At 37.8% G+C, this 26,578-nt stretch overlaps 1 protein-coding gene across 1 annotated transcript in view; it reads left to right on the plus strand.

Moving 5' to 3' along the window:
- Positions 1 to 3,592: 3,592 nt before the first annotated feature.
- Positions 3,593 to 26,578, plus strand: part of LOC127434715 (transcriptional activator GLI3-like) — a 158,744-nt gene continuing 135,758 nt past the window's right edge. Inside the window, exon 1 of the mRNA XM_051687628.1 lies at positions 3,593 to 3,909. The gene's annotated coding sequence lies outside the window, so the exon portion shown is untranslated. The remainder of the gene's footprint in view (positions 3,910 to 26,578) is intronic.

Consider the following 26,578-nt stretch of genomic DNA (forward strand, 5'->3'; position numbering starts at 1 on the left):
TCTGAACAGTTACACCACTTAGACACCACTTAGACATTAATGACATTAAGTCTTGGAAAAAATATGAAAATGACTTTGAACTCAGAAAACTTAAATATGTTCATCATATTACAGCTGTATTCAAGTAATTGTTTTGTATGAATGGATTTGTTTTTTCATGTATATTTTAAAATAAAATAGATACGGACAAAAACAAATAATAAAAAAAAAAAAGCCTCACGTTATTGACTCAGTTACAGTGTTTGTATTTGTGAGACCATATGTGTGCATATTTTCAACAGCAAGTTTGTATCTTCCTGTAGCTCAACTGCTAAACGATGGAACTAGCAATGCCAAGATTGTGGGTTTGATTCAGTGCATGTACTTATAAAATGTATAGTTTGAATGCTCTTCAAATTGCTTTGATAAAAAAGTGCCTACCAAATGCAAATGCATGTAAGGAATGAGAATAGGTGTGGATGCAGCTGAGCTCCAAAATGGCCAAAATGCACCATGAAAGAAATCCATATGTCTCATGTGCTAGGTTTTCTGAAGCAATGTGATAGCTTTGCATGAGAAATAGACAAAATATTAGATAGCACTTTATTTTACATTACGGTTCTACATTTACGTATATAATTACAACAACTAGTAATTACTAGGTACTAACCCTAAACCTAACCCCAAACCTTAAACCATATTAAGTGTGTGTAGTTACCTAATATTACTCAGTACTTTCTTGGGTAAGTACACTGCAAATATACTGAAAGGACATGTACTATTAAATAAAGCGCAACCAAATATTAAGTTGAAAATCTTGCTTTTATGTACTGTAAATGTATGTGCAATCTCCATAAGGAAACCATTGTGCATCCTTCTTACACATTGCATGGCAAAATGACTGTTGGATTGTATGCACTTAAGTCTCAGTGTGTGCACCATGTCCATGTGTGTCAGGTCTGCAATAGTCAGGAATTCTTATTTAATTGGGGTGAGATCAGGGGCTCAGAAGAGGCCAAGGAGGGACCTGTACCCCTTTCTTTCTCCTCCAGAACCGCTTTGGCACCACTGCGGCTTTTGATGTGTGCTTTGGCTCTTCGAGGCTGACTTTGGAATATGTTCTTGGGAGACCAACGGTTACTTGCCTCCAGGCAAAATCTCAGTCCCTGGGATCCGGCTCCTCTTTGATGGAATACTTTCGGGAGCAGCTAACCACCCCCAATCCCTGCTCTGCCTTACCCCTCCTCGTTCCCCCTCTCCTCCGTGGACCCTCTCTCTCTCATCCATCTCTCTCAGAGAGATTCACAAAGAGAGCTGACTGACTGCCTACATCTCTATATCAGTCTCTCCATCCACTTCACCAGAACGGATGAGAGCGAGTTAACAAATGAAAAGGTGTATCATGTGTTCTCTATGTCTGCCCACAGATCTTAAATATGGGAAATGGTATCTGGTTAAATAAGAAGCACTTTGTGGCAGAAAACATTATTCAGATACTTCTGCTGAAATGAATTACGAATGCGTGGAGTCGCTTTATGTACCCAAACACATAAATGAACATGACTGTGGCTTTTGTAGATGACATATATAAATGTTAGATGTTATGTGTAATGGATGATGTTAGTCTAAGGGTTTTGCTTGGCTTGTTTTTTTTATTTATTTCCCTACATTTTTCTCCTTTTTTTGGTAACTATAAATCTTGGTTAACTGGTTGTTTTGAGCCACATTGGTTTTCTTTAGATGAATTTTGGGCATAGTCCTGGTATATATTACAGGACCTTTACATAGATTCTGTATATACTGTATATTTCTAACAATTTTCCATTTTTTTCACATATCCACTAAAAATGAACTGTATACATTTTTGTATTTTCAAAACATTTGACCTAATATGGTGTAGATAAACATTCATAAATATTTCTAATTTGCATAATTATAAATATACATCTATTTCATGCATCAATCTCAATGTGCTCACTTAAAGATTGGTTTCATTCTAAGAGGTTTGATTTGCTTTGAAAACATGCAAAAACTGTTGTTTTAAGGGTAAATAAATTTAATCTTGATTACCATGATGGAGTGCAAAATGCTGTGCAACTATTAACACTGTGTTTTTCTCTCAGATAGACACATCAGTAGCAAATGGCATTACAAGAACTCTTAGTGGACTTGACTTCTCGGCCACACGTGCAGTCAGATCCTGTTTAGGAGATTAGAGCGTTTTTTTTCAACTGCAAAATCTGTTACTGCCCCATTGATTGATGGTGAGCCCAGAAGGTCTTTTTTAACTGCTTAATTTCCCTGTATATTGATTATGTACATTGATTTGGAATAACCATACAGGAGGCAGAGTCCTCCTTTCGATGTTTGCGTTAAGGTCCCACAAGGTGTGTTCCCTGCAGACGGAGGTCCCAGCTTCTCCCGAATAAGCTTGACATTTTTCCCCATTCCAGATCCCAGGATGGATGGCTGTGCTACTGAAACACAGCGATGTGAATTAGATTCGAGGTAAACATTACAGATTACATTCTGACTTTATAACAAAATGTAGCTTCTTGTACAGTTACATTGGAGATGTCAGGGACAATAGACTAAAATCTTATTTAAATGATCGTTTCTGAAAAGGAATCCCTGTTACAAAGCATAATAAGTGGCAAAAAGAGTAAAACATGCTCAGTTAGGCAATATGGAAAATTCTGTCATTCTATTGTCCTTTCCAAAAACCTGTTTTATCTCTTCAAAATGTCATGTTTTTCTTTAGAATGTCACTTCTTTGAAGCCCATCGAAAAATAATTTACATAACAGATCATTTCTTCTGCCTGATAAATGAGTTGCATACATAGTTGCTTACACAAACCCTTGAATATTATATGAAGACAAGACAATGTTGTCACAGTAATTTATGTGTTTTGTTCATGTTAAAATGCAAAAATAATAGTAAGAAAATAAAAATAAGAAAAACAAAGAACATTTTATTTTCCTTTTGAATTTATCCTCCAAATAGTAAAACGCCAAATAGTAAAATTAGTCTGTGTTTGCATAATGGGGAATTCATATCTAAAACATTTATTATTATTATTATTATTATTATTTGGATGTTTTTTGCATGGTCTTTTCACAAAGTTCCTGTTGGTGAAGAATTCCTTACCATAGTTCCTTGCCACATTTCGTTAACCTTACCTACTGTCTTGAAGGAAAAAAAAGTTCCAAAAACTCAACCCAAGTCCAGTTTTTGAAGATTGTAATGGCTGAGATTGTATTTGCTTGTTCTCACTTTTTGTTACAATATCTATGTTACTCATAATTAACATAGTATAATAATGCATTACAATAGTAGCAACCCTAATTTACAAGTTGCTTGACCAAATATTTACATAATAACAACATGTGTATCACCTGACACGAATACTAATGAAAAGTGTGACTGGTTTTCACTCTCCAATAACTCAAAAGTGACTCCACCGTCTCAGGAAAGAGCGCTGGGATAAGTGAAGGAGGGAGGGAGTGAAAAAGGGGGCAGAAAGAAAAAGAGGGAGGAGTTACGCAAAGGGAAAGGGCAGCTGGAGCTCCACAGCACACTTCAAATCTTCTTCCCCCAAGAAACTGTCCGTTACAGTCTTTATTGCGATAAACATTTAGGAGTTTCACGAGTCGCAGTACTTTTGGTGGTGGTCTTTAGGTATGTAGGCAAAGACAGGGCGTTAGTTTAGTGCTCGGGCTGCCCCTGCCAAGCGCACTTAAGAAAGAAAGGGAAGACTAGGGAAGAAAGAAAAAGAGAAATCTCAGCAGAGCAGTTTTGGAGTTTTAAGTGAAGAAGCGAAGAGTCGCTCTCATTCTGCAGCAAGCATCTGCGCACGAGCGAGAAGAAAGTCTTCGAGGAGAGGAAAGAAAAGTTTCGGAACAAGTGGAGGGAAGTCACCTTCGGACGAGTAAGTGCAAGAAATCTGGAGCTGTGCCTCTTTGCCTTTGGTTGCATTAAAGTTTTGACAAAAGAAGAAGAAGAAAAGGGGGGAAAGAGTATGCACCGTGCTGTCAGGGGTATCGCGTTTCAAATAAGTCGCAAAATGCGCAATGCGATACCCCTGACAGTTTGGTGCAAATGAATACATTAAGTCAATGGGACGAACACATGAAGAGAACGTTTATTGTCAGATGTGTGCTGTTATTTTGGTTTTCTTTTTTATACAGTGCGGCGCAAGTTCAGCAGAGCCGTTTTTGCACACTTTGGCCACTTATTGACAAACTTGCGGCCCCTATTGGTCTGCTAATATTTTGTGTCCCAATGTTTTACGCCTGTCTGATAATTTCTCCAAATAATAACATCCATCAGGACGCAACGGGCTTCAGTGCAGCATGTCATTTTCAATGCACTTTTCATTGGTGTCCATTGCCACAGTTGAATTATTATTATTCTTTTTTTATGTGCTAAAGTAAGTTCAGAGGGGGCTTTTAAAAACGTTTTTAAATATAGCCCTGAATAAAAGCTGGGGCATAATATTTTAATTGCGTCATTTTCCTGCCAGTAGAATTTTAAGGTATTTCTCACTTCACTATATGGAGAGGGTTTCTGAAATCTTATACGTTGCAAAAAAATTAAACGGATTGCATGATAGCCTTACAATGTAAAAAAATAAAAAAATGAATAAAATAAAAATATCTCTTTGGATGATAATAATAGGCGGGCCAGCCATTTTAAAATAATTATGTTCGATTGTACTGGGACTATGTAAAATGTATGATTTACCTATTTAGCTAAAATTAATAAAAATACTGTTTTGTTTTTTTACATTAATTGTCGGCTCTGCGTGATGATAAACACCCTTAACAGATCACTAATTGAAATAAGTGCACATGACTTTAATTTGATAAGAATGTGTGCATCAAAGCCAAGATTAATTAAAAGTTTAATAGTGGAAATGATCATTTTCCGTTTGAATATGGTGCAAAGTTAATGCACTAATGTGCCACATTACTTTAGATATTCGCTTGCAGCTTATGTAAAACTTTTTGGCTTTAACCCGTCTCCACTCAAGGAACATTCATTCCAGAAACGTGCAGTTTTGCAGATCGGCAACACGCATGAGAGTGTTTGGAATGTTCGTGCCTTGACTGCCCCGCCAAATCCCTTCTAACACCTGGCGCGCAATTAACGGTGTCTCAGAACGCCTCAAAATTTCAAATTTAAATTCAAAAATCAGAATTCAAATTAAACACGTTACAGTGTTAATGTTACTGTGTATTACAAAAGTATAAGCTCTGAGCCTAACAGTATCGAACAACATGTTATATATATATATATATGAAATTATTATTTTGCAGATATAGTTGCTTGTTATTGTCATTGTAATTATTAATAATACATGTTTAACATGGTCACTGTAATGTAAAGTTTACGAAATGCCATACCCCAAACAAGTATATGAGGCCTGCTCTTTCTCTATTATTGCTTGTTTAAGTCGCCCCCCTCCAGTTTATTTCTCATTTTGGTCTTTTATTACATTTACCTTTTTTCAAGCATTTGTTGTTTCCAAGTGAATTGTTGACATTTCATTGAATAGGTCTATGTAGAAGTCTGTATGATTGACCCAGGGCTTCAATGGGTGATTTTAAATTTCCTCAGATATTTAAATGTAATTCAGAATTAGCTTTTTTGTAACATCTCTTCATGTTAAAAGTTATACAGTGTCCTAGTGAATTTGCATGATCTTAGTCACACCGGATATAAAGAAAATATATCATATAATCTGTAATCTGTTCTGTCTTTGATGTCATATTCAGTAGTTGGTCGTAGTAGAGATTTATGATGTTTTCCCACCTTTAGTTAATTTTGTTATAAAATAAGAATCCATTTGAGATCTTAAGCTCACTGATAAGGTGTTTTCTGATAAGACTCAAACCGTAGTGTGATTACCAAAAATTCAACTGCATGAGTTTGTGTTTATCTCAAGCTTCTATCTTTTCTTTTGGGAACAAATATGTCTTTAGGCTTGTGCTTTGCGTAAAAATAAAATTAAGTAGTTTAAAAATTAAATAATAGAATAGATCCACTGAATTGAAAATCTGATCTCCCAAAATATTAATGAATCAAGCAAACATGTTTGTAATTTATAGTTTAACATAGATGCATTTGTATTATATTTGGTTATTGGGATATGAATTTAATTAGACTCAAGCTTTACAACATGAAACAGGACAGAGTATATTATATTTAAATGCTAATGGTTGCATGTGCTTAAAGTAATCTAGAACAGACATCCAGTAAATGTGTAGAATGTGTATAACATAAAAAAAATCTACAAATGTGCTTAAATGAAACAGAAAAGGCTTTGATCAAACAGGTGTAATTTTGCAAAAATACTTGCCTCATGAATTATTCACCCTCACTGAGCCATGCACAGAGGAGACAGCCAAGATAAAAAATAGACTTCATATCTTTATTAACATACTCTCAGTTCCTTGCAAGAGTCCCTCGTCAAACAGGAGTTTATCATGGTCTACTGTTCATATATGCATGGCTGCATTGCAGAACAGAACTGAAGGTTAGCAGGTCACTCCTGCCTGCCTCCCCTTTCCCGCCCACCATACTGAGCACACTATGTCACTGGCTAATATTAACAAGCGGAGATGACACACGATTATCCTCAATGTCATCCCATTACCCCCTTCTTCCCCCCCACTCCGCGTGCATAAACCCTCAGATTAGGCCCGGGCATTTGAGAGGGACGCCTGTACCCTTCACCCAGAGGGTCCTTTAGCATCCTAAAGCAGTTTTACCTGTCATTAGGTGCATATGGGAATGAGATGACTAACAGGGGGCCATTGAGATGCTAATGCAAGTTTGAATAGCACTGTGCTTATTGTCCAAACCAATAAGGAACAAATGGATGGGAAATTTGTGTGTTTCTTTGAGGCTGATAACAGATTGAGGTTGTGGAAGTGCTCTCGGGGCATTTGGAAGCTTCTTCTTTTATCTTGTTACGCAGTGGTTTTTGAGTTTGACGTCTTAGCAGCTAGGATGGGCTGATTGCTTTTGCACTAGGCATAGAGAGTGATTTGTTATGATGGATCTATAGTGGTATGAGGCGACTACTAGGCTTTTTGTGAATGTGGTATTTCATCAAAAATCTAATTCCGATCAGCTCCCCCCTCTGTTGTCAGATTTGTCCGATTTTTACATCTTGCCTCCAGAGAGAGAGAGACTGAGGAGTAAAATTACTTTTTTATTTTTTAAACCTAACTGATGTATTTGCCCATGTTTAGCATTTTTGACCCTAACAAGCAGCACCTGACTACAATTGCAATGAAATCTTTGTTGTGCGGTACTGTGGTGCTCTGCTTCCACTCAACGCTGTCAACAAGCCATGACTTCCAACTGAAATTTCTCACTTTGATGATCCTCAACTTTGATACATTCGACATCAAATGAAAAGGACACAAAGAGGGAAAGAGAGAGAAAGTAACAAGTGAGAGTGTGTAATTGAGGAAAAAGGCATATAGACAGATGGAAAGGTAGAGAGGGAGAGGTTCTCGAGCTGTGGGACAGGTTAGAGTGCGGATCGTTGGGTGAGAAGTTGAGCCATCGTGGAAAAGTAGAGACATGTCAAAAGTGTTCATCTATATTTGTGTCTCAGTAGTGGGGGGCTTGTTCTTATGGGCTCTCTCTCTCTCTCTCTCTCTCTCTCTCTCTCTCTCTCTCCTTTTCTCTTTACCCCCTTCTAATCCCCAGGCCCAGTCATCCCTTCAGGGCATGCCTCAGATCTGCCTCTATGTCAGGACGACCCCTTCCTTCTCTTCTTTCTTTTTCCCTCTCTTTCTTTTATTCTTTATCTCCCTTTCTGTTTTATTCTATCTTTATATACAGCAGGGTCCAGGTCTAAGACTTCTAGTGAAAATGCAGTTTTCTGATTGTATCCAAATTGTTTGTTACAAATTATATAGTCAGCCTAACAGTTTGAGTGTAAATTGAATTGAATGGAAATGTTTACATGCATTTTAGAATTTTGTAATATATGGTATGCCCCCCCTTGTACTTCAGTGACAGTATGCACTCGAGGTGGCATGGACTCCAGAAGTTTGTGCAAAAGCTAACGATCTAAGTTATCAAGCATGGTATGACATTGTTCCAAAATGTGAGAATCTTGTCTGCTTCATTGGAAGTTTTTCCAATTTATATTTAGTAAATTCATATTCACTTAAAAATGTTTGATAACTTTTTAAGATTTTATATTTCCATGATTTTTCCAGGCCTATAAATCATACATTTATAATTTACTGTTATTTCCAGGTTTGTCATATTCAAACTTTCATCTTATTTCCAGGTTTAAATGAATGAAATCTCTGGACCATTGTCAGAATTTTTTTTTTTTCATAAGGGGCAATATTTTCTCCTGGAATTGATTTTCAGTGGCATTTTTACCTTTATGATCATATATGACCATAATCATATAAAAATGTGTCATCGTTTCAAGTAAAATAATTTTAATCAATTCATAAAAATACATTTTCATTCCAATTAGGTTGTTACCTATAAAATGTAATCAGCATCAACTCTTTTTATTATGATATACTTAACAAGGCCTAGAATAAAACATATCAGACAATACAAAAAAAAAAAAAAAAAAAAAAAAAACGGGCATATTTTGCACCCATATTTTGAATTTTGGGGGCCTTTTATGAATTTCTGTGGCAGTTTTGTGGACCCCACTGTATCCTTTGCCTTTTCTTTTCACTCTCTTTCTTTCCTTGTACATAGTCCATGTTTCATTATAATTTTTTTTCCCTATTAATTATGCCTTGTGTTGCCCTCCCAGAGTCCCATTATCTCCTCAGTTATAATAACTTGCTCAGGACCTGTAAGTAACCCAGCTAAAAGCTCCTATCATGCATCGTATGGGACTCAGGGGTAAGAAGACATGCTAATTTGCATGTTTAGTCACATACAACTCCCCTCTTTCCCCTTATTTCATTCTCTCTCTCATTCACATACAGCCTACAGGCAGTCACAGGAAATGAGCAGGTCCGTACCAAACTTTGAGAGTGACAGGTTGTTTTCACTGGCAGCGCTGGCTGCTGGAAACTCAAAATTGACCTGCCAATTAGCCTGGCCATTTACCCTTTTAGAGAAGGGTTAGAGACTGGGAAAAAGAGAGAAAAAAAGAGTTATTTCACCCCCAGTTGGTCACAAGCATATGTTGTGTTTTGCATGCTGGTACCCAGCACAGGATGCTTCTGAATTAGCTTTACCAGTTTGGTTTTATTTAGGCTGCTTTCAGGTTCACTTGACCCTGATCGGACATGTTTCTTAAGGGCCGTTTAAATAAGATGGATTTTTGCATTCTTGTCACCAGCATATGTTTGCATGCTGGTGTGCTGGTGTCACCAACAGGCTTCTTAAGAAGCTTAACCAGCAAGATGTCCTTGGTCAACCAGCTTCACCACAAAAATCATGTTGGTTAACCAGTTTCACCAACTGAGGTGAACAGTATGAGTATACTTAACCAACTAGCTAAAACATCACCAAACCAGCCTAAACTACCACCAAAATTCCTGCTTCTGGAAGAGCTTCTGGATGTGTGTGTTTAAAAAAAAAAGTATGGCATGGTTAAAGCTAATGTTTTCTTTTCTCAAGTAGGTGAGTGCAAACAGCTCAGGTAGTGTGTTGGCAATAACTTCTTGGTTTGCCTCATCTATTTGCTGTCCTGGTCGTAAAACCATCTGTAAACCTGTGTGTGTGAAGTGCGGCAGCAAGAGAACTAAGTACTTACCCATTTGGTGGCAGGGTGTGTGAATGACTTCTGGTGACGGTGTGGTTAGTGTGTTGTAAATGTCCCGGGACGTCAGCTTTGATGTGAGTTATTTTGAGCAAATGTGAAGACGCTGCACACATACACACACGCAGAGGGCACAAATGACTTGGTCCCTCAGTGTGATCGATGTCTCTGACTTCTGCACTGCTGGTCTCCAGAGTTAACACCAGGAGATAGTCAGGACTAAGAAGAATGGGAGTTCTTTACCGTTCCATAGAGGCTTCAATAGCCCGTTCTGATTCTAATGAATTGGAAGGAATGTTCCGGGTTCAACACAAGTTAAGCTCAATTGACAGCATTTGTGGCATAATGTTGATTACCACAAAAAATTATTTAGACTCATCCCTGCTTTTCTTTAAAAAAGTAAAAATCAGAGGTTATAGTGAGGCACTTACAATATAATGGAAGTGAATGGGGGCCAATTTTTAAACGTTAAAATACTCACTGTTTCAAAAGTATAGCCACAAGACATAAAGGATATGCATGTATATATGCATAAAATCGCTAACTAACCTTTTCTGTGGAAAGTTATAACCAATTTTACAACTTTGTTGCCATGACGATGTAATGTCACAAACCCTGAAACCCTAAAATGACTGTAAAAATGTCTATTTAAACAATTGAGATAATACATGAGTTTTAACAGAAGAATTAATGTGTGCTTTTAAAAAATTATAAGCTTAAAATTTCTGTGTTTAAGGCCTCCAAAAAATAGGCCCCAATCCCTTCCATTGTCCCCATTCACTTCCATTGTAAGGGCCTCACTGTAACCTCGAAGGAGGGACGAGTCAAAATAATTTTTTTGTGGTTATCAACATTATGCCACAAATACTGTTGATTGAGCTTCACTTGCACTGAACCCAGAACATTCCTTTAATTAAATTCATCACATCAGTATTTTATTTTATGCTGTATAGGCAGCATAAAGGATATAGATAAGATTTTAGAGCATTCCACATTCAATAGAAAAGATAAACCATTAAATCTCTTTTCTAAGTATTATAATCATCCACACTTTTACTGACTTAATCTTTAACCCTAAGGTCAGGCTCATAAGACCTCAGGAATAACTGAATATCAGATCCATATGTAGAAAGGTTAAACAGTCGATGAAGGGGAATGTGTACTCCCTAAATCCCTCAGCAAAACTCCTCTCCTATTTGCCTTTTCTGCCCTGTATGTTTTGCACTGACTCCTTTACTCTCTCTGTCCCCTCTGAGTACTTTTAAAAGTAAATGTCAAAGCCCTTGCCCCCCTGTCCCTGAGATAAATAATGTCCCTATTTACAAAAACAAAATAGGGGACTCAACTATATGAGCAAATTTCAGGCAAGCCTGAAAGACTTACCCATTGTCATCACAGCATCGGAAGACTAATCGCTTTTTCTCATGCAAAGTGTGCTGGTTTTAAGGGCCCGGGTTTAGATGGAGCGAGAGAGAGAAGGAGAGGGGGGGAAGAGGTGTGTGTTTGGGGGGGGGGCTTTGTTTTAACAATACTCCACAGGGAGCTTTGAAGGGAAGGTAGGGGCTATTGGAGGGGTCCCTCTCCTGCTGAACAAAGACCAGCTCCTTTCAAGCAGGGAGAGAGGGAGAGGGGGTGGAGGCAAAAGTTTTACAGACTAGTTCCCTCAAGGAGCTTTTGGAGTGGAGAGGAGGAGAGGGGAGGGAGAGAACGGGTCTTCAGAGTCTGCAGTTGTTTATAATGACACATATACTCTCAGAGGGGCAAGAGAGGAGGAGTAATAGAGTAGGGTTGGGCGGTCTGACGGTGTGTACTGTACACCATGCGGTGGCAGAAATGTGTCAACCAGGGAATATTTTGCTGTACCATTTATGCCGCGGTAGATATTTGCACACAGTATTTGCACCTGCTATCAGTAGGCAGGGATATGTTATGTTATTTGCAAACGAGAGTGACGAGAAAACAAGGAATAATGTGAAAATACAGAGCGGGATGTGTCCCAAACAAGTTAAGATGAGGGGTGTTGTTTGGCACAACGTGAAGAGTTTAATAAAGCGCAACAGTCTTGTTCCGGAAGTCAAAATCCCATTCATTTTCTCCATAGGCGAATTGATTTTTAACTACTGTATACATTGTTAAACTTTTTAAGACAGACCTATTGTGTGCTAAAGTTACTAATCAATGGGATATGCTTCTGCTGAAGATAATAGGCACATTATTTCAATGTATATTGTTTTAAGTCATGCTGGTGCTCTATCCATGATCCAGCAGAGAAAAATCCTCCAATCAGAGAATCACTGCTGACAAACTGCGGCAAAAGTGTCCAGCAGCAACTGCCCACTTCCATGACATAATCCCTACACTCTCAAACTGTTTATATATTTGAAAATGTATGCAACAAAATTTAAATATATCTCTATACTTATACTAGTTTCTATACTTTTCATCAATAACTTTTTAAATCAGTAGCTTTATATTTTTTTCATAATTTTTAATTAGATTATGTCAGTCGCAATGATTCATGGGATTTTAGTTTATTCCCTCATGAAAGATGTTAATTACTTAGTCATATACCCAGAGGATAAATTGGGCCGGTATGGTCCGGAACACCGTTCCATCACCTTCGATTCCAAAAAGAAAAATAAATGCTTGTTTGTCAGTCCATTCCATTTATTTGGTGAGTGTGCTTGTTTAAAAATATTTCAAGCTCACTATACTTCGCACTAGTCAGTTATGGACACTGGTAGAGGGTGCATGTAGCCTCTACCACTGTAGCGGCCCCGCATACAGATGCACTTTTTGTTTCTGTTCGCACCATGGTCCGATTTCTAATATGGAATCAACTGCTCACCCTTTTCTTAGATCCACTGATATGCAGAAGGTATTTTGCTTAGTTTATTAAAAATCTGTATACACGAAGGGGTTTTGTAGCACTCATGCAATGCAATATCAACATAGATATAAAAAATCAGTTGAGATCAAAAGACCACTCGTACATATTATACAGTGGGATTCACTTCACGCCACAGTGAAGAATTTTAAAACTCTTTTATAATGTAAAGCAAATGTTTTCATTATAAATAATATCATCAGAATAACAATTTGAGTAAAAGGTAGTTGTGTAGAAGGTGTTTGATTCCCCCGTTAAGAACAATGTGCATTTACTTTTAAATTGTAACATAACTAGATTTAGGCCAAAGTTTAGCATGTTCTATAAGATGACCCCCAATCTAGGGCAAGAAGAAGGTAACTTGTCCCAGCTGTCATCTGATTTTTATAAAATGTGTAAAATGCATTTGATATCATTTTTAATCTAGTTTTTTGTCATCAAATATAAAACACTAAACCAAATATTCTATATATTTTTTCACAATTAAGTTAATTAATTAATTAATTAATTACATGATACATAAATAATGACAGACAAATAATTATACCAGTAAAATGTATTCATCTGAAAGAAAAAAGCTTACTATATGAATTACATCCAGGCCTATTAATAAATCCATATTTAGACACCCGTTTATTTTATTAAAAGTTCATAAAATACACGGGCGGGTGGCATGATTGCGACATAACCCGATTTTAGGGTTCCCCCACCTCTGAAATCCCAATTTAACCCCTGCATATACCTTTGTCTTTTTGTCTGATTTTCAAATACTTTTTTGATTCAAATCAAAGTTTGTTATTTTATGAGTCACTTTGGAGCTTACTGGTTCTTGGCTTAGAATGCTTTTATGACGGATTTATGAAATCCCTATGGAATAAATTAATGGGAATTATGCTTTCGGAACGAAAAAAGCTGAAAAAAAATGGGAGGGCACTGCTGTACTCGATGGTTGCAATGGCACAGCTTGCTGTGTTAATATAGAATTCAAAAGATTTGCGGTCACAGGTGTGTGTAAATCAGCTTTTTTACATTGGCCTAGAAAGTGGCTCATCCAGTCAGAATTTAATGTCTGACTCTGAACTAACCATTTAATAATATTAGTTTTACTTAGTTTTGCAAACCGCGGACATTGACGCTTTTCACTTGTCAATAATTTTGCTTGTTCTCATAGTGTTGTATTTGAAGCGGATCATTGAGGCTATGAGTCATAATGTTTGTCAGCTGAGGGCGCTATTGTGCCACTGTTGAATTTGACAGCCAGTCAACAATGCTGCTCTTTTGCTCGGTTTTGGTCACAAAATTATCTTTGGAGGGCGGGGTATTGGAATGAGGGGGCGTGGCTAATTCAACGGCTCGGTCACGTGAAAGCTTCAGAATGCTAAAATCGCTTACAGCACTTTTCATTTACTTGATTAATTAAAAATAGGCATGAGTTTTTAATAGATAAATAATTTCACATACTGCATGTACAAAAATAAATATAATAAAGGCCTACTGTGATGTATTCTGTTACCGTGATATAGAATTACTCATACCATGATATGCAATTTTGGTTATTCCAACCACCCCTAATAGAGGCAAACATTTAGAGAGCAAAAGCAGGATAAATGTGCACATGAGCGGTAAAAGGGCTCTCGCCACACCACACCACTTCTGAAGGATGTTTTTATCAAGAGGGCCCAGCTTGCTTGGAAAATACATCTTATTCTTGTAGGAGGACAAGGTTAGACTTTGCAATGGAATATATTATTCAGCCACACTCACAAACACAGGTACACACACACAATTGGCCTCTTTAGGCTGCAGCGTGCTCTCGGCGGACAGTAGCGTGCCATGTGCCGTAGGAAAGGCTCTTCCAGCAGCCGCGGTTTAGAGCGAAAGGTTCCATTTGTCAAAGGCGCTCGCGAGTGCTCCCCCTCTCTCGCTGCCCCGCAGTTTGGCGGCTACTTGCCGAAGTCATTGTCTGAGAAGAGGCAGGACATTACTCACTGCTTAGGGAGAGAGAGAGAGAGACTAGAGGCCCGGGGCACCCGGACTTGCAAGGTTTATGAATGGGGAACTGAGTTTGCATACTATGGGTTAGTTACTGGGACAAAGGGGCTCTTTAGATGTGACATTGTTCAGACAGATTTCCACCATATGAAGAACAGACAGAGACAGTGAATCATAGAATGGGTAGCACAGATGTGTATGTGTGTGTGTTGGCGGGGTGGGGGTGTTAGTGCATTTTGGATTGTGGTGATGTGCTGTGTAGACTTTGATAACTGTAAGATGTCCAAAAGTGCATGTTGGATGCTGGTCTTTGCTGTAAATGTGTAGTTGAAATATGAAATACTTTTGGGAAGTTGACAAGTTACGGTGTGATATGCTAAACTTATTCTTATACCATTTTTTAAGAGAATTTTGCAATTCTTTTATAATTATTATGCATGCAAATGTTATGACCATTTTAATTGAGAGATTACAATTAATACATTTATCACACTGCAGGACCATTTAAAATTAACTATTGAAAGCAAAAAGATGATAATAAATGGGGACTTTAAATGCCTAATCATGTACTCAACGTCATGTTGTCCCAAACCTGTATGGCTAATATGGCATTATGTTCAAAGTCCTATGAAAAACTAAAAAGATATGGTTTGATATGATTTAATTGAAGTCCATTTTGGGGAAAAAAGTGGCAAGGAGAAAGAGGAATGCAGAAAGGACTGTAAAGAGATAGAAAAAGTGTCAGAATGAGTTTGGAAGACAACGGAAAAGAAAAGAGGGTAGAGAGATGTAGAGAGAAAGAGTTGAGTGGGGAGTGTTTTTCTTCCTCAGAGCTCAGTGTGTAAGCTCCCTTCTACCCCCCCCTTCAAAGTCTGCTTTCACAAAGAGATTTACAAGACTCTACCGCCCTGCATTTCAAGCATGTGTGTATGTGAATGTCTGCCCACCTGTGTGAGGGATTTCATGCATATAAAGTGCATGTTTGAGTAGAACACAGTGGAGTTTCATGTGCACGTTTCAGGTCGTTCTGTATTTCAGCATGTGCAGGCATTTCACGACAAAGATCACCCAAAAATAAAAATTCAGTTGTTTACTCACCCTCATGTTGTTCCAAACCCACATAATTTTTTTATTTTTTTATTCAGTGGAACACAAAAGGCACATTTTTGATGAATATCCTTGGCTGTCTTTTTCATCATAAAAGTAGTCTCAAGAATTGTGTGCTCTATTCCAAGTCTTCTGAAATTATATGATAGCTTTGTATGAGGAACAGTTCACAAGTTAAAGTTGTTGCTCATCATCAGATTATCAGTGAATAACAACTTAAATGTCTGTTATCATATGGAAAAGAGTGGCCAGGATGTTCTCCAAAAGTTAACTTTTTGTGTTCCATGGAAGCATGCAACAAGCGGGTGAGTAAATGACTATATTTTTAATTACTGAGTTAACTTTCATTTTAAGTATGATTGCATGTGTAAAAGAAAGAATACTGTATGCATTATTTTTGTTCTTTATATGACCAGTATGATATCTAGAACAGGCATACTGACATCCGTATTATAGATGTCCTCTCTCTCAAAGGCTTGAAAAACCCCTCAGATGCCAGGATATGTGTGTGCGTCATGTGTTGGCATGTGTGTATGTCGGCACTGTATTCAGGGGGTACTTCCACATACAAAGGGGGCTCCTTAGCTTTTAGAATTATTTATGTTGTTTGGCTTTTTGTGCTACAGTCTAAGCACTTGTCTCCTCCTATTAGACTGAATGACTCTACTGAACTCAGAAGAAATCTCTTCAACTCCTCCCTCCAAAATCCCTCTCTTCTGCTGAGAGGGCATCTGAGTACCTTCCGAGAGGACAGACACTTAGTTGACTATATATCTTGCAGCCTTACTTGTTTGGAGCATGTTGTTTTTTATAATTCTCATGCACATAAATCAAAATGATCAGCAGTTAATGTGGTATGCATATTTTAATAAGACATTTACACACCCAGAATAAAAACTGTTAAAGCCAATTGCAGCGCCTGTTTTCAGATATACTGTAAGTCTTGCGTAACTGCAATTATTCTTGTCTGCAAGTTACACCCCTTTTGTTAAACTGTATCCCCAGAATCTGTGACATGCTGCCGATTACTATGGAAAATAATTGCGAGCTTGCCCATAAGTTTGTAAAAACAACGAAACATTTTTTTTTGGTCTTTTTTACAGTAAATTACAGTAATGCACTTACAATGGAAGTCTATGAGGCAAGTAGTCCTGCAGCTAAATGGACAATATAGACAACTTAACAGCTCAAAAAAACACCCATTTTTGTATATAAGAATTAAAATAAGCAATTTAACTAAATAAAATATGCAAATCTTTGCTTTTAAGGGGCCGTTCACACCAAACATTTTTTTGCATCCATATGCGCTGTATTAACTTATTTTTCTATGAAAACGTGCCCTAGTCAGATGCCTTTAACCACTGTCTCGTTGTTTTTCAGTGTGTCACACAGGAGGGGCAAATTATTTAGATGCTATGTCAAGTTAAAAAGAACTTCTACTTTTAAAAAAAAGTGTCTTGAGACACTTTCTATTCTATTCGTTGTGCTGCATCTAGCTTTTTTTAAGCACAAGAATGCATTTGGACTAAATGGCCCCTAAACCCTCTGGAATGCTTTGCCCCACAGACTGTATTACTGTAAACAAATATTTTTTTGTTGTTTATCAAACTGAGGGAAGAGAAATTATTTTCTCTGGTAATCAACAGCTTTGTCCAGAATTTTTTTTTAATTGATGTTCAGTAATGGCACTCAACGGTCAAAACCAATTAGTTCTCATTCAGAGAAATGAAACTATGTATTCTCAATACAATAAATCAAATAGGATATTTTGTTCAATGTGTTCGAGACATTTTCAGTCTGCGGAGTGAGCAAAGGCCTAAACGCCGGTGATTATTTTCCCACTGGTTAAACTGTGGGCATTCGTGGAAGTGACATATGTTAATGGCTCGGTTATTGGGAGTGTGTTTATATGATTAGAGTGTGAGAGGTTGAGATGAGAGTCGAGCCAGAGTGATTTGTCTTCTCGCACAGCGAGAGGAGATCAATGCAAAGTGCCTCTTGCGCGCTCAACAAGCCATGTAAACTCATTAACTCTGTGAGACCTGTCTCTGTTTTTACATACACACACACAAACACAGCAGATCAGTGAAATTACATGTGTGAGATTAGTTTAATGTGTTAATGAGTGTGTGTGGGTGTCTGTGTTTTTCTAATTTGATTGTGTCAGTGGGTGTAGAGACGTTTGGATGTGTGTGTGTGTGTGTGTGTTTAAGAGATAGTTGGAATTAATGATTTTCTATGATTAGACAGATGTTTTGCACACCTGTCAATGATTCAAAGTGTAATCTGCACTCTGTAGAATGTGATAATTCCAACATACCTAAAGTACATGTTTGGTACTTGAAGGTAAAGGCCTCGGCATCCTTCATTCGAAATCGAAGAACGAATAGGTGTGACATAATTTAGAGCAAAATCTGTCCAAAACGAATGTGTTGTTGAGTTAGTTTCGGTGGGATGTAACAGCTTTCCAGCGCAAACTTTTAGGAAAACTTTGTACCGGCTGCTAAACACCTTACCTTCATTTGTCCACGTCATCAGTAGGTGTGACCTGGAGATCAGTCAACATGAACACACCGGCTTGGAGAGCGAGCTGGTGCAAACGTACCTATATCTGTACGATTGTTCACTTGACAATATGTCATGTGATGTTTTTTTGGTTTTGTTTGTTTAATTAGTCTACAAAAGGAATCAAATCTACACAAATACTCTATAGTGCCCATGCACTCTGTTGTTTGATATGCTGCTTCACTCATGTGCTGTCTGCTGCCAAAAGCCATTCACACATCTGCCCAAAGTAATTATTTTGTCTGTATTCTACCCATTCACACTCTTTTATTCACCCATCATTGCAGTTGTGTCATAGTCATCATAAAAAACAATAACAGATAGCGTGTTAGCGCATTAGAGCCATGAATTCAGAATGAAAACATGACAAATTACACATTATCTACTTACTTTAAATCATCGTCGAGTTGTTAAAACAGCATCTTTTACTGATCTCATGTGAATTCTACTCATAGAATGAGGCATGAAGTCATTGATAACACATATTAATGTCATATTAGTTGATGTTTTACATGTAGTGTTGTGCATCCTCATATTTAAATGCTCCTCTAAGTGGCTGGTGTCTGGATGTTTGCAAACAGCATGTCGTTGCTCAGCTGTTTCAAACTTCTTTTTGGCTCTGAGCGAAGAACGAAGAAGAACTTCTCTTTCAATTTCATTAGAGTTTGAGATTGTGTGTGAGATTAAATCTGAGGTAATATGGTGGGTTGGAGGATGATGAAAAATATGGAGAGAAGGCTGCGGGAGAAGACAGATGAAGTGAGAAGCAGTTCTTGCCTCTGTGCTTCTGCTTGTGTCTCTCGGTGTACTTGCAGGTGGGAAATGTTTCCGAGCGTGTGTGGGGAGTCACAGAGTTGTTAGAAGTTTCCAGAACTCCCCCTGTGCCTGCCTCCCTGGTGCCTTTGTCCCACATCTTAGTTTGCCTCCCTTCTGTTGGATTCTCCAACTTTATTTGCCTCTGATTTACAGAGGAATATAGAAACTCACTCAATGTTTTCCTCTTGCAGTTAGTGAAAGTAAATAAACTTTAGACACACACACGCACACATAAACCTGTATAGCTGTTTATCATTACACAAGTCACTTTCAGATGAGATTACTTAATAAAACAAACTTCACTGTATCAGGAAAGTTCTCTGACACTTAATATTATTGGTCAAAAGATAAAGACCTTTACAATGTTTAAAAATGTACAGCTTCACGTTTTACTACACATTTATGTGTCTGACTGCTCCTTTTAATATTCTTATGAGTGATTAGACATACTGTATATATCAGCAAGGCAGAATAAAAATAAATAAATAAATAATATCAGATATTTGTCATTTCTATGTTATCAATATTTGTGTAGCCATTGGGGTGTAAATAATCACACAGGATACAAAATTATTTTTGGGGGGTTTTATCTGACGGCCGTTAAAAAACGAAACAAAAAAACAGAACAAATACGTCAATTGGGCCATATATATATATATATATATAAAAGAATGCTGATACATTTCAGCACAATGAAACACAGAAGAATGAAAAACAGTAAAATGAAAAACGGAAATGAAATACGGTAACGAAATACAAAAATGAAATACGGAAATGAACTACGGTAGAGGCTGCTACCCAAATGAAAAGAAAAACAGGGCATTAGCTTACCCATATACTTCAACTCATGCTTAATACATGCTTGTATCATTCACAGCATTTTATGCATTTAAGTACCTGCTAAAATCACTCAAAGCATTTTATGCATTTAACACATGCTTAAATCACTCAAAGTATTTAGCTTATTTTTAAAGCAGGATTTAAGGTCATATATAACAGTTTAAAACAATACAATTCTCATTACACATGTTCACTTTATTGGAAAACACTCTGGGCTATAAATCATTTAAGTGAGATATGATTAATGCTAAATTTACCTACCCAGTACTCGCATGTGTGCAAAACGTGGTCAAACTCCACATATGCAATCCACATGCATCCTTCAAAAATAACCCATAACAAACACTGAATTTTAACATACGACTCTTCTGAACAGATATTTAATGCAATTTATAAACATTTTGGGTAAAATTTGATATTTACCCAAGAATTCTCAACCGATGAACAAAACTGGGAGCTCTCTTGCACAATACATATTCTCATGTTTCTAACCAACACGTGCGCAACACGAGAGAGTTCCGGAAAGCAGGTGTCGCAAAACTCTGGTTCTTAAAAGGGCCATGTCCAATTTATGATAAGAGATAACTTTCATGAAATTTCTCCACTTGGCTACATTTAGATTACAACCATGTCATCTTGGCTGATTACAGAAGGGTAGTTACCACTGATATTCCAAGTTTTAAAATCAGCCAACAGCCTTGCCAATGGATAATAAACTATTTATATTTCCAAATTTTTATAAAAGTAAATATTGTGCAAAATAACTTCATTTAATTTCAGCAATTTAGTTTGTATATCAGTTAATTGCATATAATTGTATTTCGGCATTATATCGGTTATGGGACACCGTGGGCTCATTATGCGGTCCTCTCTTTTTTCAGTAATTTAATTGGTTTGTGCACTATACTGTACATATGTCTGAGCAGATGTATAAGTACTGTCTATTAGAAGATGTCCAGTATATATGATTCAACATCTTTTGGAAGAGCAACCATTCTAGACAGAATATCAGCCCTAAAACTCGCCCCCTTTTCTTCACACTCTCCATCTCGCTCTCTCTTACTAGCCTCTTGCCATCCCTCACTTTCAAAATTTCGATAACATTATCTGGCCTGGTTTGTCGTCCTTCTTTCGCTTTTCTTCTGCTCCATATTTATCTTTGTTTATGTTAAAACTAATGTGCTCACTTCGCTTGACCTTTCCTCTCTCCCCTCTGCTCTCCTCCATCCATCTTTTCCTCCCTCCATCTCACTTTCATTTTCTTCATTTTACATTCAGCCCTCAATGGAAGTCCCCTCCCTCCTTTTCTTTCAACGGCAGAGCCCTATACTGCAGGATGACTTCATCTAGTCTAATTTCTGGGTTGTAATAAACTGTAAATGGCGAGGCTGCCAGGATCTGTATAGGAATTAATAAGAACTAATAGAGCATGCCTGTGGGGCAGCAGCCTGTCTTTAAGTAAACATTATGACTTCTCCAGGGGGCTGTTGGGGGGGGGGGGGGGGGCGACTGTGGGACTGGGCTGTAGCTTGATGAATCGTGAAGCCATGGGATAGATAATTTGCTCCTTGATTCTACACCAATGGGGCTAATAAGGCCTATCTTCTTTGGCTGTCTGACTGGAAAGGCAAGGAAGTGTCTGTGTGTGCGTGTATAAGTGTATGAATTGTGTGTATCTGAAATTTGGTTGGTATCTGAAAATGGTGTGTATCTGAAGTTGGACTTTACTTTAATTTGAACTTCTCTAAAGGAATTTTAGGGGGAAACATCTGAAACAAAACTGATACTTTAATGAAGCCCCATTAAGTCTCCTGAGTTATGAAAGAGCGACCTTTGAGCAATAAAATGTGATTCTGTGTAAGATCATCTGTTGATATAAAGCCAGAGTAAGGCAGTTAGATGTATGTGGGGCTCTGCACCTGTTGTGAGTTTGTAAGGAACTGAGATGAGACAGGTATTGAGGTGTGATCCGAGCCCCTGGGGAGATGAGCGTGAGACCCCCCTAAAAGCCTTAGCAGCCTCACTACAGCTATGTTTGATCTCAGTCAATGCAAGCAATGTGTGTGTGTATGAGATGGAGAAAAAAGAGAAAATGGGCAGACTGGGTGATTTGCATCAGCAAAGGAAACCCTATTTCTTTATCTTCAGCTACCTGAACTTCAGATTCACATACCACAAAACGCAAATACTGAATGTGTGCGCACAAACACTAGATGCAGAATGAGATGGATCTCTCTTCCCCCACACATCTAGATTATCAATGTGACATCAAACTTGAGTGTTGTTTATGACACTTATACACATACACACACTCAGACATCTAGATTCTAGATATTGACTACTTCATAGTTAGGAACCTCAACTTTGAAACTGGCCATGCTACTTTGCCATTTTTATTTCAAACCCCACGGAAAAAAGTACAATGGGGTTATCGTATATACGTACTGGATATATGTATATATATATGCACTGGTGGCCAAAAGTTTGGAATAATGTACAGATTTTGCTGTTGCGGAAGGAAATTGGTACTTTAATACACCAAAGAAATTGGTGCTTTAATACACCCATCACTATTTGAAAAAAGTCCTTTTTGATCAAATCTAGACCCCATTTCCAGGCAAAAATGGCAAAGAAGAAACAGTGTTCTTTAGAAACTCATCAGTCAATCATTGTTTTGAGGAATGAAGGCTATACAATGTTTGAAATTGCCACAAAACTGAAGATTTCATACAAAGGTGTACACTACAGTCTTAAAAGACAAAGGACATCTGGCTCCTACAAGGACAGAAAGAGATGTGGAAGGCCAGATGTACAACTAAACAAGAGGATAAGTACATCATAGTCTCTAGTTTGAGAAATAGACGCCTCACATGTCCTCAGCTGACAGCTTCATTGAATTCTACGCACTCAATTTCACCAGTTTCATGTACAATAGTAAAGAGAAGACTCAGGGGTGCAGCCCTTATGGGAAGAATTGCAAAGAAAAAGCCACTTTTGAAACAGAAAAACAAAAAGAAAAGGTTAGAGTGGGCAAAGAAACACAGACATTGGACAACAGATAATTGGAAAAGAGTGTTATGGATCTTAACCCCATTGAGCTTTTGTGGGATCAGTTAGACTGTAAGGTGCGTGAGAAGTGCCCGACAATACAGCCACATCTATGGCAAGTGCTACAGGAAGTGTGGGGTGAAATGTCACCTGAGTATCTGGACAAACTGACAGCTAGAATGCCAAGGATCTGCAAAGCTGTAATTGCTCCATGTGGAGGATTTTTTGATGAGAACTCTTTGAAGTAGTTTAAGAAGTTCTGAACATTTTTGTCTAATTGTAATAGTAATTTTTCATGTTATTAATGTCCTGACTATACATTGTGATCAGTTGAATGCCACTTTGGTGAATAAAAGTACCAATTTCTTTCCATAAGAGCAAAATCTGTACATTATTCCAAAGTTTTGGCCGCCAGTGTATATATACACACAACATTAAAATCACCTGCCTAATATTGTGTAGCTCCCCCTCATGCCGCCAAAACAGTGCCAACCCGCATCTCAGAATTTCGGAGGTATTCTTCTTCTTACCACAGTTGTACAGAGCGGTTATCTGAGTTACCGTAGACTTTGTTAGTTCGAACCAATCTGGCCATTCTCTGTTGACCTCTCTCATCAACAAAGTGTTTCTGGCACCAACAATCATACCATGCTCCAAATCACTGTGATCACATTTTTTCACCATTCTGATGGTTGATGTGAACATTAACTGAAGCTCCTGACCCGTATATGCATGATTTTATGCACTGCACTGCTGCCACATGATTGGCTGATTAGATAATCGCATGGAAGTTTGTTGGTGCCAGACGGGCTGGTTTGAGTATTTCTGTAACTGCTGATCTCGTGGGATTTTCACGCAGAACAGTCTGTAGAATTAACTCAGAATGGTGCCAAAAACAAAAAACATCCAGTAAGCGGCAGTTCTGTGGATGGAAATACCTTGTTGATGAGAGAGGTCTACAGAGAATGGCCAGACTGGTTCAAACCACAAAGTCTATGGTAACTCTGATAACCGCTCTGTACAATTTTGGTGAGAAGAATAGCATCTCAGAATGCTATTCTGAGATGTGGGTAGGTGCTGTTTTGGTGGCACAAGGGGGACCTACACAATATTAGGCAGGTGGTTTTAATGTTGAGGCTGATCGGTGTATATATTATTATTATTATTATTATTATTTTTTCCACAGTTATCAAATTGGTTGCCTGAAACAACAACCAAATATACATAAAAAGTTTGTGTTTGCTAAATATTTTTTTTTAATATAAATATATTTGACCACAGAATGTCTCGATTTGCCAATCAGAATCAAGTATTTGAGCTGTTTAATAAATTATTAGTATCATACTAAACATATAGGCTACTAAACAGTGTTGATTGTACATATTACGAAAGGAACTTTAAACTGCATTGCATAAAAAACTATTTTTCGTTTCGTTACCAGTGAGTATATAAAACATAAGTACAGTACTTTGATTATTTATCACTTCATGCAGATTTGCATAAGTATATAAAAAACCTTCTTAGTCTTAATTAAGTTTTTGTTTGACTAATAGCGCTAGGGGTGCTAAAAGACATTCTTGGTTTGTGTGAACATAAAAAAAAAAAATTGACTGCTGAATGTCACAGTTGACCAATCAGAATCGAGTATTTGAGCTGGGTAAGGAATCATTTTTATCATATTTGATTTTATCTGTACCATAAAGTTGTATATATCAAAGTACAATAGTATTACCATCTGATATATGGTACCGCTACTGTGCTTTCAGGCTTTTAACTTACACTTTCTGTTTGTCCATTCACATTAGGCCTTGATTTAGATAGTTTGGCGGCTTTCAAACAAACCGCTGAACTTGCATTTCCCCCTTTTCATTTGTCTGAGAGAATAAAGCATGCAAACCATCCAACATGAGCTCTGTGGCACAGCGTGGAAATGAGTCTTGTCAGGAGCATTTGTGAGATGGCTACACAACAGAAACTTCTCGGCTCTGGGGGGAAGAAACGAAGAAGAAAAAAGCTGCTCCTTCATTTCGCCACGTCTTTTGGGTCTCTTGTTCTCTGTGTCTCCGCTTTCCCCCTTCTCTCAGCTTTCAAACCAATGTGGGGCAGAATAAACAAACAAACAAACAAACAAGGCAGCTAATAAGCCAAGTAGCCGGTGCTCACTAGAGGTTTGCTATTGTCATGCGTTCTTTCTTCTGCTCTTATCTACTGAGCAGCAAGTGCAAAAGAGGGACCGTGTAAGCATTAAGATTACATCGTTGCGTGTTTGTTACCCAGGAATGTAAGACGCGGCGGGCTCAATTGCCGGTGAATGTCATTCGTGATCCCTCTCCGGCTCCTCTAAAGCATTTTAAGTGGAAAAGGTTGTACGACACTATGCGTAAAGAGAGAGAGGAAAGCTAATCTTATTAGCGCAATGTGCTCAACGCTCACCGGTGGACTGCACGGCTGGGACAAGGGAGCTTGGCTCACTTATCCTTTAAACAGCCCTTTTTTGCTTCGAAACCTTCCTACTTTTGTGCCTCACTTTCAACAGATATTGTTCACCAAGAGGAAAGCTTGTTTGTAGCTAGTTACAGGGCAGTGGATCGCAAGGATGGCTTTGGAGAGAGTTAATAGAAACTGTTTAAAAATGTCAAACATTCTGGCCTGTTGATAGCTTTGTAAATGAGCTGGAGGAATATCCCTGGTTAAATACAAGTTAAACTCTATTGACAGCATCTGTGGCAATCAGTTGATAACAACAGAAAATAATTTAGACTTTTACTTTGTTGGATTGTCTGTTACTGTGCACTTTAAGTTAAGTTCTGCTTTCTACACACATTTTTGTCCCCCCAAAGGAAGTCAAAACAAAAGGTCTTAAATGAGAGGAACATTTCAACAGCATTTTCAAACTATTAATAAAGGTTACAAATAAAGTGTGTATTTTGCCTCTTTCCAAATAGATTCTCATGAACTAAAGTTGTGTTGAGGTTGAGGCATATTCTGTTGGGATCAGTATCAGTTGGGGAAAAAAAAAAACATTAAAAACATTAAACATTAAAAACAAAAAAAAAGTACTTTCAGTATTTATCACTTAATTACAGATTAACATATCACAGGTATATAAAAATAATAAGTGTTTAGTTTTTTAGAAGTCTTTAAGAAGTTGATGTTTGCATCAACTTCATCAAGCTAATTTTGCATGGAGCTAACTGTGCTAGGGATTGGGCACGCGTGAGCTCATATTCCGGGTGAAATGTCCACGGAGGGGCGCTAGAAGAGAGTTTTGAAGCGCGTTGTTTTCAGGCTGTAATACAGTGAGGAGGAATGCGTATTTTTACAAACTGTACCCCCCAAACCAAACCCCAATCCTAAACCTAATCATCAGTAGAGTAAAAATGTAATGTTAGAGGGAAAAATGCAACCTCCACATCACGCTTGTCACTGATTATACAAATGCAATTATTTCCTGGTTTCAACCGAGATCCGAATCTGGGTCTCCCACGCTGCTGACGCAACATAATTCTGGTCACGCCATAAGGAAAGGTAACAGACTTGAGTCAATGCGAAAATGTATGATGGAAAATGCCG

Source organism: Myxocyprinus asiaticus, chromosome 44 (assembly GCF_019703515.2).
Source record: "Myxocyprinus asiaticus isolate MX2 ecotype Aquarium Trade chromosome 44, UBuf_Myxa_2, whole genome shotgun sequence".
Lineage (NCBI taxonomy): Eukaryota > Metazoa > Chordata > Actinopteri > Cypriniformes > Catostomidae > Myxocyprinus > Myxocyprinus asiaticus.